The 15,243-nt window shown below is 45.4% G+C and overlaps 1 protein-coding gene across 3 annotated transcripts in view; it reads left to right on the plus strand.

Annotated features, from left to right (window-relative positions):
* The first annotated feature begins 14,440 nt into the window (after nt 1-14,440).
* The window catches only part of IFT81 (intraflagellar transport 81), a 100,065-nt gene continuing 99,262 nt past the window's right edge, over nt 14,441-15,243 (plus strand). For 2 of the 3 annotated variants that reach the window (XM_011997855.1, XM_011997856.1), the window contains exon 1: nt 14,441-14,966. The gene's annotated coding sequence lies outside the window, so the exon portion shown is untranslated. The remainder of the gene's footprint in view (nt 14,967-15,243) is intronic. The other variant, XM_011997853.1, reaches the window with a different exon arrangement.

Consider the following 15,243-nt stretch of genomic DNA (forward strand, 5'->3'; position numbering starts at 1 on the left):
GTTGTTTCACCATCACCTCAAATAGTGCCTGGCACACGGCAGGTGCTCAAATATGTGTTGAGTAAATTAAATGAGATAATGCTTTTAAGTGCTCAGCACCCAAGAAATGAGAGCTGATTCAACAACACCCTACTCAATGACCACAGATATTTATTAAGCACCTCTTAACAGCCAGACCCTATTAGGTGCTGAGGACACAGCAGCAAATAAGACAGACAAGGCCCTTGCCTGCAGGGAACTTGCATTTGAATGGCAGAGATCTATAGTAAAGTAAGCTAAGGTCAGAGAGTACTAAGGGCCATGAAAGAAAATTTTTAAAGGATATTGAAGTGTGTTTTTCCAGCCTTTTGACTATGACTCACAGCAAGAAATATGTTTATCATGTGAACCAATGCACACACATGCATGTTTATTAAAAGGAAAAAAACAACTGTGGTGGACTGTCTGCACCAACATCTGCCAACAACTTCTCCCATTCATAGAATGCGCATGTTGCTCCCCCGCGGTGGCTCTTGCCTGTAATCCCAGCACTTTGGGAGGCTGAGGAGGGTGAATTACTTGAGGTCAGGAGTTTGAGACCAGCCTGGCCAACACGGTGAAGGCCCCGTTTCTACTAAAAATATAAAAATTAGCCAGGAGTGGTGGCACATGCTTATAATCCCAGCCACTTCGGAGGCTGAGGCAGGAGAATCGCTTGAACCTGGGAGGTAGAGGTTGCAGTGAGCTAACATTGCACTACTGTACTCCAGCCTGGGTGACAGAGCAAGACTCCATCTCCAAAAGAAAAAGAAAAAGAAGTGGAGTCAAGACCCGGTGCAGAGGCTCACACCTATAAACCCAGAGGGAGGCCAAGGCTGGAGGATTGCTTGAGGCCAGGAGTTTGATACCTACCTGGGTAACAACAAAAAATAATAATTAAAAAAAAAAGAAGTGGAGCCAGCTTCCACTTCCCTGTTTTTGTTTGTTTGTTTGTTTTAGAGACAGAGACTTACTCAGTCACCCAGGCTGGAGTGCAGTGGTGTGATCAAACTCAATGAAGCCTTACACTCCTAGGCTCAAGTGATCCTCCTGAAACTGGCCCAACACTCCCATAGACTGTTCTTTTGGATAAACGTGGACATTGACCCTTCTGCTATTAAAGCTGTATTTGTTTTATCTGAGGACCTTCAGGCCTCCCAAAAACAAGTACCCAAGCACTGAAATTCACCAGATCAGGGCATCGGATCCCTTCTTGCCCCTCCCTAGTTCTTGTTTTCCCACATGTTGTTACATTTCTTCCCTGCTATATAAACTCCTAATTTTAGTTGGCCAGGGAGTTGGATTTGAGTCTGAGCTCCCATTACTTCAGCTGCAGCACCCGATTAAATCCTTCTTCCTTGGCAATACTTGTTATGTCAGTGATTGACTTTCTGTGCGGCAAGCAGCAGGACCTAGTCTGAACCCCTGGTGTTTCAGTAACACTCCTGCCTTAGCCTCCCGAGTAGCTAGCACTACAGGCATGTGCTGCCACACCTGCTGATTTTTTCATTTTTTTGTAGAGGTGGAGTCTCACTATGTTGCCCAGGCTGGTCTTGAACTCCTGGGCTCAAGCTCTCCTACTGCCTCAGCTTCCCAAGGTACTGGGACTATAGGCATGAGCCACCACACCCAGCCTCTCCTTCCCTTAAATCTGGGTGGCTCTTGTGATTTGCACTAGGCAATACGATGCAGTGGAAACAACTTTGTGCATGTTCTGGGCTTCAGCCTTAAGGGAACTGGCAGCTTCCACTTTTGTGCTCTTGGTATCCAGAACCAGAAAGGAAGCTCAGTTCAGACAACTGAATGATGAGAGGCCACAGGAGAAGGAGAGCTTTCATGTGAAGGAGAAGTGGCCACCAACACTAACATCCAGATCCAAGAGGGAGCCACCTTGGATGTTCTAGCCCCACATGGACCTCCAGGTGGATTCAGCCATATGAGTGATCCCAGGAGATACCACGTGGAGCAGAACTGCCCAGCTGAGCCCAGCTAACCCACAGACTTGTGAGAAAAAATGGTTGCATCTCAATAAATTTGGAGTAGTTTATTAAGAAGCAAAAAGTAGGCTGGGCATGGTGGCTCATGCCTGTAATCCCAGCACTTTAGGAGGCTGAGGCAGGCAGATCATTTGAGGTCAGGAGTTCAAGACCAGCCTGGACAACATGACGAAACCCCCGTCTCTACTAAAAATACGAAAAAGTTAGCTGGGAATGGTGGCTTGTGCCTGTAATCCCAGCTACTCAGGAAGTTGAGGCAGGAGATTCACTGAACCAGGGAGGTGGAGGCTACAGTCACCTGAGATTACACCACTGCACTCCAGCCTGGGCCACAGAGGAAGACTCCATCTCAAAAAAAAAAAAAGCAAAAACATTTCTGACACAGTAATATTTACCCTCATTCTTGTGTGATATTTTCTGTTTTATTTCATTTCATTTTAAAAGAATGTTAATTGAGACCTACTAAATTGATTTCCATTCCCTCTAATAGGCCATGACCAACAGTCTGAAGAGCACAGTGATGGAGGGTGACTGGTGGGTTGGTTACTTTAAGTAAGAGGAACAGAAAAGACCTTGCTGGCTGGGCATGGTGCCAATGCAGGAGGATCATTTGAGCCCAAGATTTTGAGACCAGCCTGGGCAACATAGCAGGACCATTTTTCTACAAAAAATTAAAAGTTAGCTGGGCATGGTGGTGTGTGTAGTCCCAGATACTCAGGAGGCTGAGGAGGATCACTTGAGTCCAGGAGGTCAAGGCTGCAGTGAGCCATGATCATGCCACTGCACTCCAGCTTGGATTAGACCCTGTCTCAAAAAAAAAAAAAAAAAAAAAGAAGAAGAAGAAAAGAAAAGGAAGGAAAGAGAGAGAGGAAAGAAGGAAGGAAGGAAAGGACGGGGAGGAAAGGAAGGAAGGGAAGGAAGGGAATTTTTTTTCCAAAAAATAAATAAATAATTGAGATCAGATTTACATAACATAAAACCAACCATTTTAAAGGGAACAATTCCATGGTAATTAGTACATTAACATATATCGTACAACCACCACCTCTATCTATTTCCAGAACATTTTCATCACCTCAAAAGGAAATGCCTTTTTTTTTGGAGACAGAGTCTTGCTCTGTCACCCAGGCTGGAGTGCAGTGGTACGATCTGGGCTCACTGTAACCTCCACCTCCTGGGTTCAAGCAATTCTTCTGCCTCAGCCTCCCAAGTAGCTGGGATTACCGGCCTGCATCACCACACCCAGCTATTTTGTTTTGTATTTTTAGTAGAGACAGAGTTTTGCCATGTTGGTCAGGTTGGTCTCAAACTCCTGACCTCAAGTGATTTGCCTGCTTTGGGCTCCCAAAGTGCTGGGATTCTAGGCATGAGCCACTGCACTCGGCCTCAAAAGGAAATTCTGTACTGATTAAGCATTTGCTTTGCATTCTCCCCTCTGCCTGGCCCCTGGCAACCACCAGTCCACATTCTGTCTCTAGGGATTTGCCTATTCTGAGTATTTCATATAACAGGAGTCATACAATGGGTGGCCTTTTGCATTTGGCTTGTTTTGCTCAGCACCATGTTTTCAAGGTTCATATATGCTATATTTCATTTCTTTTTATGGCTGAATAATATTGTACTGTATGTATATACCAAGATTTGTTTATTTATTCACCCATTTCCCATCATTTTGAGTCGACCATTTAATCTAGCTCTCTCATAGACCTTGATTTGACATCATCAGCCCCAGGAGGATGAGAAGGTCTTGGCAACATGAAAGACAAAGCCAGTTTATGCCTTGCTGCTCTTGTCCCCTCCCACCAACCTTCTCCTGCATGACTCTCAGCTTCCTGATGGCCCAAAATGCAGCTCCACTGCCGGTTACCCTTAAATACTCCCCCTGAATTCTATAAATACACCAAACATTCAGCTGGGAAAAAAAGGAACTTGAAAGGCATCTGAAATGAAAATACACTTTTTTTCCCAGCATTGGCCAAGTGTTTTCTCTCCATCTTCCCCCTCTTAGATTTTGGGATAAGCGCTTGGATTTCAAACCATTAGCTGTACCTGGGTGTGAGAAGAGCTTCCTTGGCAAAGCCCTTGTAGGCAGAGAAGTCCAGGCACTGTGTTGATGTGGTCCCTCCCACACAGAAAATCCCTGTGCCTCCCACCTCAGCAGCCTGATTTATCGTTCTTTTGGTCTCTGCTGGGCCAGTTTGGAGCCAGTTTAGGAGGTTGATGAAAATGGCTTTGGAATCAGGCAGACCTATGTTTGAATCTTGGCTCAGCCAGCTACCAGTTCTGCCACCTTGGGCCTCTGTTAACTCTCTAGATCTCAATTTCCTTAATTATTAAATGGAAAAAAAATAATACTGTGGCTGGGTGTGGTGGTTCATGCCTGTAATCCCAGCACCTTGGGAGGCCAAGGTGGGAGAATTGCTTGAGCCCAGGAGTTCAAGACCAGCTTGGGCAACATAGTGAGACCCTGTCTCTAAAGAAAATGCAAAAATTAGCCAGGCATGGTGGTGCTCGCTTGTAGTCCCAGTTATTCAGGAGGCTGAAGCAGAAGGATCTCTTGAGCCCAGGAGGTCGAGGCTGCAGTGAGCCATGATCACACCACTGCACTCCAGTCTGGGTGACAAAGTGAGACTGTCTAGAAAAAGAAAAACAAAAAACTGTCCTTGCAGACTTGTTGTGAAGATTAAATGAGATTATATAGGTCCAGGCAGTGTGCCGAAATGAAATTAGGCCTAACTCACATAATGCCTGGAAATTCAGCTACAAGAGAGCAAGGGCAGCTTGGAAGACATGGGGCTGGATTTGCTGACCCCACAAGGCCTGACTGCCCATCACTTTGATTGTGTAATTTTATCTATAAAGTCAGTCTGCCCCTCCAGATTCACACTGCTGTCACCTTTTTAAAAATTAAATTAATTTTTTTTTTTTTTTTTTGAGACAGAGTCTTACTCTGTCACCCAGGCTGGAGTGTCGTGGCGCAATCTTGACTCACTGCAACCTCCATCTCCTGGGCTCAAGCGATTCTCATGCCTCAGCCTCCCAAGTAGCTGGGATTACAGGCACGTGCCTGCCCGGCTAATTTTTGTATTTTTAGTAGAGACGGGGTTTCACCACGTTGGCCAGGCTGGTCTTGAATTCCTTACCTCAGGAGATCTGCCCACCTCGGCATCCCAAAGTTCTGGGATTACAGATGTGAGCCACTGTGCCTGGCCCCACTGCTGCCATCTTCTTCCTCCTCTTTGTCCAGGGAGGTGCATCTGTATGGATGACCTCAGGGGAGCTCCCTTTCCCTTTGGCTCGCTGTTGGGTTTAGTTAGTGAGGAGCCGGGCAAGAAGAGATCAGAGGATAGGAGAGTGGGATTGGGACTGGCTGTGTCAGAGGCTCTTGTTAGGCAACTGTCTCTGTAGGGCTGACCTGTCAGGCTTTTGGTGCTTGTCCTCTTCTCTTCCTGCTTCAGGCTTAGGAGCAGCAATGGCTGCCTTTGGTGCTAGTCTCTTGGTTGCTCTAAATACTGTCCACACCTTTATAAATAGCCCTTTTTAAAGCTATCCTCAATTGCCCAGAGTGTGCCATCTTTATCCTGCCAGGATGCTGACTAATACAGAGGTTATCAGTTTTAGTCCATGACTCAGATTTGCAAGAGGAAGGACATTATTTTATAACCAACTGAAATCCAATTCTGAGCCCCCATTCTGCTAGGTTGGAGAGAAATGTAGTATCATTTTGAGCATCCTGGGGGATACCAAGTCCCTGGGCTCTTTTGCAGTGATGTAGCTTTGGGCAACACCTGCAGTCTTCTGTCAGTGGCCCACACTAGTGACTGCTTGGTCACCCATCCTCCCAGGCTGCGGGTCCTTTCAGGTCCAATGGCATTCATCCTTCCATGTCAGGCCTGCGACAAAGAAAGCTTTGATCAGACTGGAAGGAACTGGACTTACGGTGTGGCCTCCTTAGGGTATTTCTCCCTTCCCAGGAGCTGCTCTGGACTTATCAACTTATGACCCTTCCCACTCTCCGTAACATCTGTCTTTTCTCTTCCTACTCTCGTTTTGTCTCATTTTGTTTTGTTCTGTTTTGTGTTGTTTTGAGACAGGGTCTCCCTCTGTTGCCCAGGCTGAAGTGCAGTGGCACAATCCTGGCTCGCTACAGCCACAACTTCCTAGGCTCAAGGTATCCTCCAGCCTCAGCCTCCCCAATAGCCAAGACTACAGGTGCATGCCACCGCACCTGGCTAACTTTTCATTTTTTGTAGAGATAAGGGTCTCACTGTGTTGCCCAGGCTGGTCTCAAAACTTTGGACTCAAGTGATCCTCCCACCTTGGTCTCCCAAAGTACTGAAATTACAGGTCTCAACCTCCGCACCCGGCCCCATCTTACTCTTGAAGGAACTCCCCTCTCCACTCCCTGCCTGAGGACAACCAGTACAATTGCCCCTAAAGACTTCAGTTTTTCACACGCTTACAGGGTCTGTAGGAAGTACAGATGTACTGAGCGAAGTACAGCTGGATTTTCAACCTGCAGAAGTCAAGACAATAAAAATTGTTTCAAGAGGATAGGAAACAGAAGGAGTACACACATAAATTAAAATTTGAATAAATTCTGACACATATTTGAAGTATTTAGCAAAGTTCCTGACATGTAGTAAGCACTCAGTAAGTGATGATATAATGATAATTTCAGCCCACTAAGAATGTTAGGTGCATCCTGGCTATGCACAGTGGCTCACACCTGTAATCTCAGCACTTTGGGAGGCCAAGGTGGGTGGATCACTTGAGGTCAGGAGTTTGAGACCAGCCTGAGCAACATAGTGAGACCTCACCTCGGAAAAAAAAAAAAAATTATCTGGATGTAGTCGCGCCACCTGTAGCCCCAACTTTTTGGAAGGCTGAGGCCAGGAGGTAGAGGCTGCTGTGAGTTATGATCACGCCACTGCACTCCAGCCTGGGTGACAGAGTGACACCCCGTCACTGTAAAAAAAAGTTAGATGCATCCTGTGTTTCAATCCATACTGATAACCAAGGAGTTAATATGAATTGCGTATTATTTTGGCTATTCTACATTGCCCATTAATCTCATCAGCAATTTGCAGCCTTTGTGGAGCATAGCACATTTGTAAATACAAAACCCATTTTATAAAAGTCATCTGAGAAAAATAATAGTACCAGGCACACATTTAAGAAGACCTCTGGAATCTCATCCATTTAAGTTGAGTGTTTCACATATTATTTATCTTTTTATCTTTCAAGAAAGCACATTCTGCTACTAAACATCCCCACAAGATTAAATTGTCAGAACAGAGACCATTTAGGATATCTGCAAAATGCAATTCAGGTTTCCATTCAAATTTAATTTGTTTCCTCTCCAAGTAACCTAGATGGCAAAGGCATTAAATGACAATTAATGGATAACAGAATAACCCACTTCTGAATTTGTTCCTGCGTCTGGGTCATTTTTCCCAGTTTTAAAAGAATGAGATAAAGTGGGCAGCCTGCAGAATAGCCCCAGATGGGATAGCATCTTGAATCCTGGCACTCACTGAATACTCGTGCAGAATCCAGAAATATCTCATGGTCAGGATGAAAGGTCTAAATTTAATACCAAAAACAGAAAATTGGCTTAGCTTCCCTGTACTCTGCACAGGAAAGTTCTTGTTTGGAAGTTCTGAAATGAGAAGGGGTTGGAGACATTTTATTCATGGCCATCATCAGATGTTTGTGGGGGATCCGGAGGGGTCTGCTGTCATCCCAAGACCTCGTTCGGCCCACAATGGAAGACCATATTGAAGAAAGATAATTCATGGAAGGAAATCAGGGAGAAGCTTCTCATTGATACAGATGCTCTCTGCCATGAGTGCAGGCTCATTCCTTCCTCTTCTGGTTTTTGTTATGCCGCTTTCCAGATTTACCAGCCTTCCCTGACCACCCGTGTGGGAAATCTACTGGTCTGGTTTGCATAGCATCTCTATCTCTGATAAGAGGACCCAGCACCTCCTTTGGCTTAGGAAGGGTCTGACACACTTCAGACCAATGAGAGTGGGCCCTGGAAATTTGCTGGAACTATTGGATTAAAAGTTCTGCCTTTTTCTTTTTCTTTCTTTTGTTTTTTATTTGAGATGGGATCTCACTCTGTCACCCAGGTTGGAGTGCAGAGAAGTGATCATGGTTCACTCCTGCCTGGACCTCCTGGGCTCAGGTGATCCTCCCACCTCAGCTTCCTGAGTAGGTGGGACCACAGGTTCGCCCCACCATGCTCAGCTAATTTAAAAAAATTTTTTGTATAGATGGGGTCATGCTGTGTTGGCCAGGCTGGTCTCAAACTCCTAGACACAAGCATCCTCCCACCTCAGCTTCCCAAAGTGCTGGAATTCAGGGGTGAGCTACACTGCACCTGGCCTAGGTTCTACTTTTATGGAGACTGCTAGGCTGGTAGAACATAAGCCTATGCCTACTAGCAGCTCATTCAGAAAAAGGAGGGGTGAGAGACAGAGATGGAGGGAGAAAGAATATCCAGGTGATATCATTGAGCTCCTAGGTCAAGCCGTACCTGAAGGTAGTAACATTCTTAGATTTCTGTGGCAGCCAAAGCAACTCCATCTTGGATGCTAATCCACCATGTTGATTTCTAATTAACCTCAGTTCCAGGAAGGTCACTAGATTCCAAGTCTATCTACTGTTTATCTATTGTTCCTCGTTTAAGAGCACATACTCACTGTAAATCTTTCCCTTATGTCAAAGCAACCTTGATGTTATCATACTTATCATAAATCCTACCCTTAAGCATGTATCCTACACATCCCTTCTAAAGCACCTATACCCTTTCCCTGTGATATATAAGTTCTGGGTCTGGGAGGTGATGATTCTGGGACCCACCATCTTGTCTTGCTGTCACCTGAGACACAGACATGGCTTCTGTTCATAAGTCCCTATTAAATGTCTCTCTCTCTCTCTTTTTTCTTTTTTGATGGAGTCTTGCTCTGTCACCCAGGCTAGAGTGCAGCGGTACGATCTCGGCTCACTGCTACTCCTGGATTCAGGCAATTCTCGTGCCTCAGCCTCCCAAGTAACTGGGATTACAGGCATCTGCCACCATACCCAGCTAATTTTTGTATTTTTGTATTTTTTTTTTTTATGGAGAGACAAGGTTTTACCATGTGGGCCAGGCTGGTCTTGAACTCCTGACCTCAAGTGATCCTCCTGCCTTGGCCTCCTAAAGTGCTAGGATTATGGGCATGAGCCACTGTGCCCAGCCTAAATGTCTCTTTCTAAGAAGCTGGATTTGTCAGCCTCTTTTTTTCACTTCTCAGCTTCCTCAGACCTTGGGAGTAGGTTTGCATAGGCCTGCTCACCTCAGAACAACTTCACAATTACATGAGATAAATCCTCTTCTCTTTATTTTTTATCTTATAACTAAACTGAGGCTTGAAAAATACACTTTATCAGGAGTAATTTCCCCCCTCTGAATAATCAGACCAAACGTTCGAAACTGTGAATACTCCTTATTATCTACACAGTTAAATAAGGAGATAAGAAGGGGCAGCTTCAAGTTTTTCTCACCTCCTCCTCACCTCGCCTCACCCTCTCCTCCACTGGAAGATGGTGAACATTTGAAGCCCATCCATGCAAGCAGCATCTTGTTATCAGAGGGCTTCTGGTGAGAAACAGATTGGGGATTCTAGTGCTTTGGTAGCAAGGGATGAGTAGGTTTCAGTAACAGGTCCGTTACATTATAACCAAAAACTACTAAAGGCTCCACATCTTGGGTCCTGTAATCTACAACCATAGGTACCCAACAAGCCAAAAATTAACAAAAATCGAAAGGAAGAGACACTGTAAGAATGAATCCTTTCTGCAGTCCTGCTGATGTATATATCCTGCTCACCCAACCTAGGCAATGGAATCCTTATTCATAAGGGGGCGAAAGTGTGTATACAAATGTTCATAGCAGCATTATTCATAGTAGCAAAAAAGTGGAACCAACTCAAATGTCCAGGAATAGAAAATGCATAAACAAAATGTGGTCTATCCATAGAATGGAATTATTTGGCAATAAAAGGGAATGATGGGCCAGGCATGGTGGCTCACACCTGTAATCCCAGCACTTTGGGAGGCAGAAGTGGACAGATCATGTGAAGCTAGGAGTTCAAGACCAGCCTGGTCAACATGGCAAAACCCCGTCTGTACTAAAAATACAAAAAATTAGCCAGTTGTGGTGGCGCACACCTGTAGTTCCAGTTACTCAGGAGGCTGAGGCAGGAGAATCACTTGAACTCAGGGGGCTTGAACCCAGGAGGCAGTGGTTGCGGTGAGCCACGATCGTGCTACTGCACTCCAGCCTGGGAGACAGAGGGAGACTCCATCTTAAACGACGACAACAACAACAACAACAAAAACCAAGAATGATGTATTGATCCATGTTACTACATGGATGAACCTTAAAAACATTATACTAAGCAAAAGAAGCCAGACACAAAAGACCACATTTTGTATGATTTCATTTATATGAAATGTCCAGAAAAGGCCAATCCATAGAGATGGAAAGTAAATTAGTGGTTGCCTAGGGCTGTGAAATGGGGAGCTTTTCATTGTGAGGGTGATAGCTGAAGGGTACAGGGTTTCTTTTTGGTGTAATAAAAATGTTCTGGGATTAGATAGTGGTGATGGTTGCATAACTTTATGAATATGCTAAAAGCCATTGAATTGTACACTTTTTTTTTTTTTTTCAGACGGAGTCTCGCTCTGTCTCCCAGGTTTGAGTGCAGTGATGTGATCTTGGCTCACTGCAATCTCTGCCTCCTGGGCTCAAGTGATTCTCCTGTCTCAGCTTCTTGAGTAGCTGGGATTACAGGTGCCCACCACCATGTCTGACTAATTTTATTATTATTATTTTTTTTTGGTATTTTTAGTAGAGAAGGGATTTCATCATATTGACCAGGCTGATCTTGAACTCCTGGCCTCAGGTGATCCACCCACCTTGGACTCCCAAAGTGCTGGGATTACAGGCATGAACCACCATGCCCAGCCTGAATTGTACACTTTAAATGAGTGAATTGTATGTATGTGAATTATATCTTAATAGCGCTGTTTCAAAAAGAGAGTGAGGAAGGAGTGGGAAGCTTTCAGAAAAGCTGTCACATATGGCTAGAACTTCCCGCCCTCTATTAAAAATGTCAAATATAGTTCAGCCAAAAGGCATTGTTGGGAGCTTACAGAGAAGACTCAACATAGCATCTAAGGAGGGAAAGAGAAGACTTCATGGGTGGCTCAGTTGGGAGGAGATCAGCAATGCCTCTGTTGTTGTGAAATTGTTGCTGAGAATTCCCTCTTAGACCCTTCAATGAATCCACCCAAGGTTTTATCTTAAATGAATCAGGGGGCTGGGTGCAGTGGCTCACACCTGTAATCCAATCACTTTGGGAGGCTGAGACAGGAGAATTGCTTGAGCCCAGGAGGTGGAGGCTGCAGTGAGCTGAGATTGCACCACTGCACTCCAGCCTGGGCGACAGAGTGAGACTCCATCTCCCAACACACACACACACACACACACACACACACACACACACACATACAGAATCAGGGAGTGGTAGCTAATCTTCCTTTGGCCTGGGGACCCAATATATGCAGGTCTCTTTTTTACTGTAAGTCGGAACGTAAATTTTTCAATATACAGATTCCAGGAAGCATGCTGACTGCCTTCAAGTTCTTCCCTGTGTTCCAGAGCAACCATATTAAGCATAAAATCTATTCAAGTTTTAGTCCAAAGAGTGGATCCTCTTGCTTATTTGAATTTAGACAGGATTGCAGTCTCATAACTGAAAGGTATAGTGTTTGTAGACCAGTGGCAACAGAGAGAGGAGGAACTAAAAGCTATTAGATAAACCACTCCTATCTAGGATTTCTATAGCCTATACCCATAAACCCTATAGAAGGTGCAAATCTAACCCATCTTTTCTTTCCTTTCCTTTTTTTTTTTTTTTTTTTTTTTTTTTGAGACAGAGTCTCACTCTGTTGCCCAGACTGGAGTGCAATGACATGATCTTGGCTCACTGCAACCTCTGCCTCCCAAGTTCAAGTGATTCTCCTGCCTCAGCCTCCCAAATAACTGGGATTACAGGCATGCGCCACCACGTCCAGCTAATTTTTGTATTTTTAATAGAGATGAAATTTCACCATGTTGGCCAGGCTGGTCCTGAACTCCTGATCAGAGTGATCGGCCCATCTCAGCCTCCCAAAGTGCTGGGATTACAGGCATGAGCCATCGTGTCTGGCAAACCATCTTATTTTTAAATTTTTATTTAACAAAATGTTTACTTCTTCTTTTTGTTTTTTTTTCTTTCTTTCTTTTTTTTTTTTTTTAAGACGGGGTCTCACCATGTTGCTCAGGCTGGACTTGAACTCCTGGGCTCAAACTATCCTCCCACCTCAGCCTTGCAGAGTGCTGAGATTACAGGCTTGAGCCAGTATGTACAGACTCATTTTTTAAAAAAGAAAAAATATAAATGTCTTCAGTGCTTCCCAATGTTGGGCACTGTTCTAATCACTTTACCCATATCAACTCACTTAATCCTCATGTCAACCTTATTGAGGAAGGTTTTATTATAGCCATGTTTTACAGATGAGGAAGGTTAGCAAGATGAAGAGAGGGTATACAATGAATTCAAACCCAGGTAGCCAGGGATGTCTCCTAACACACCCACCAGGATCAATGAATTATATAATCCCCTCTACAAATCTTGTATTGTTTCTCTCAGGATTACATAAGTTACTTAATTTTTTGAGGTTTTAAGTGTTGCCTCCCCTAATTGGTTGTGAGCATTCTGTGGGGCGGGGCCAGTTTTAGTTTCTCTCCAAGAGCCCTGCAGGGTACCTACCCTTGATATTTCAACAGTCAGAGGGCAGCCAACAATGGGACTGTTCTTGGAGTGTTGTGTTGCCCCTGCCCAAAGCACTCTCCCTTTTCCTGTTTGGCTAATTTTTACTGATCTTTTTTAAGAGATGGGGGTCTCACTCTGTTGCCCAGCCTGGAGTGCAGTGGTACCACTCCAGGCCAATTTTTACTTTTAATTTTTTGTAGAGAAAGGGTCTTGCTCTGTTACCCAGGCGGGTCCTGAACTCCTGGGCTCAAAGTTATCTTGTTGCCTTGGCCTCTCAAAGTGCTGGGATTACAGGTGTGAGCCACAGTGCCAGGCCTAATTTTTACTGATCCTCAAACATCACTCCATTTGACAGAAGCTTTCCTGATGGTATGGCCCCTTTGGCACCTCCCTCCTCAAATAAACTTGAGGCCCTTAATCTGGGCTCCTAATCATTGGCTTCTCTTGTTACAGAATTTATCTCAGTTGTATTGGTGTTGCCCCTTTAATAATCTCTGCCAGCACTAGACTGTCAGCTCCATGAGGGCAGGGGCCAGGTACGTCCTGCTTTTCTGCATTCCCAGCAGCACGTACAGTACAGGGCATATAGGAAATGCCTAATACGTAATCTGTTATTTTTTGTTGCGGTAGGTCTGATGCTAAAGCTATAGTTGGTTTCTCCTATGCTGTTTGAGCAGGCAACTAAGTTTTCAAGGTATCAATAATTTGATTTTTTTTTCCTTCTCTTTCTTTCGTTGCCAGCTGATATCACAAAGTATCATGGTCTCTAGTCTAATAGAGATTGGTTCAAAATACTATTTGCCAACTAGAGTCTCCCACAAACCCGCTAGTGCAAATTCCAGTAGACTTTTAAACCTCATCAGTGACTGGGCACAAAGATCTCCCTGCCTCCTGCACGGGATGTGAACTCCATGAAGACCACAAGGATTGAATTTATTTCTGCAGGCACCTAAAGAGAGCCCACTCAGAAGCCAAAGGAACCTTAGGACACTTAGTTCTCCTGCACCCCCTTTCAGGCTCTCAGCATATTCAAAACGTACTGGGTTAAAAAAAATTAATTCCCAGTTCAGATAATGTGGCCCAGTAATGTGACACAGAAGCTGAAATCTCTATGATGAATGTGTCTTCTTTTAATCCTGCCAGAGCCTCACTACAATTGTTCCTATGCATAACCTAATTTGGAGATTCTTATGTCAAAAACCTAAATTTGAAGCACAGGCCAAATGCTTGCTCATCCCAACCCCTCTACCACCCAGCCCTGCCTCAAAAACAAACAAAAATCATCACCTACGTTTGGCGCATGAATGCATGCATGAATGAATAAATGAATGAATGAATGAAACAGCACACGCATTTAACATAGGTTAATCATGCAGACAGTATTTTGTAAACTGCGAAGTACAGGACTTTCGGGAAGGTTATTGTAGCGCGTCTAGGTCGGAATAACAGTCCCAAAGGGCCAACTTTGCAAGTAAGCCCAGCGCCCGTCAGACCCTAACCGACCCAGGCCCCGCCCCCAGCTCGCGCGCGCGCGCCCGGTTCCCCGGAAGTGACGTAACCCCACGGCCTAGCAACCGTTGCCAAGGAGCTCGACTCTAGGAGCCGTCTAGAGCCCGGGCGCCTCCTGGGGGGTGGGGAAACGGTTTCGTGAGGAGGATTTGAGGTAACCTCGCCAACTCGCGGTCGGAAACTCCCCTGAACCCCGAAATAGGAGAGTAATCCCGTCCTCTCTCGATCCCGATGCAGCACCTCGCAAGTGGAAGGGGTCGTCGCGGTTAAGCCCTCGGATAGGGGATCGGGGCCCTGCTGGGATTCGCGCGGATCCAGGCCGCTCCCGGGCGGGGTGTACTGTCGAGCGGCCCAGGGCAGCCCCAGCTAGAGGCCCGGTTGGGAGTGGGGTCCCCTGTCCCCTGTCCCGAGCTCGGGGAGGGGGACACTATTTCTGGGACTCCCAGGAGGCTGCGGGTCGGCGCTCGTGCCAGCCTGGTACCCGGGCAGCACGGTTTCTGTCCCAAATTGTGCCAGAGAACACGCACGTCCTGGTTTTCATTGTTCCCCGCCCCCTGCGACTCGTTTGTGGGTGAGTGCTTGGGAATTAGCGCGGCGACTTCGCGCTAGAAGAGGGACAGTAATTGCTTTTGCTAATTTTAGAGCGCAGAGCCCTCTGGGCACAGGTAGCCTGCCTGTTCAGTACACCTTTGTCCTTATTGAGTGACCATTTGCAGGCTGGTGGGCGACTTGGGGGGAACCCAACTAGTTTATTTTGCCTTCCTGGAAACGTTGTACTGGTTTATCCAGTTTTTTCTTTTTTCTTTTCTTTTTTTTTTTTTTTTTTTATGGAGAGACAAGGTTTTACC

This window comes from Mandrillus leucophaeus, unplaced genomic scaffold (assembly GCF_000951045.1).
Source record: "Mandrillus leucophaeus isolate KB7577 unplaced genomic scaffold, Mleu.le_1.0 Scaffold55, whole genome shotgun sequence".
In the NCBI taxonomy this organism is placed as follows: domain Eukaryota; kingdom Metazoa; phylum Chordata; class Mammalia; order Primates; family Cercopithecidae; genus Mandrillus; species Mandrillus leucophaeus.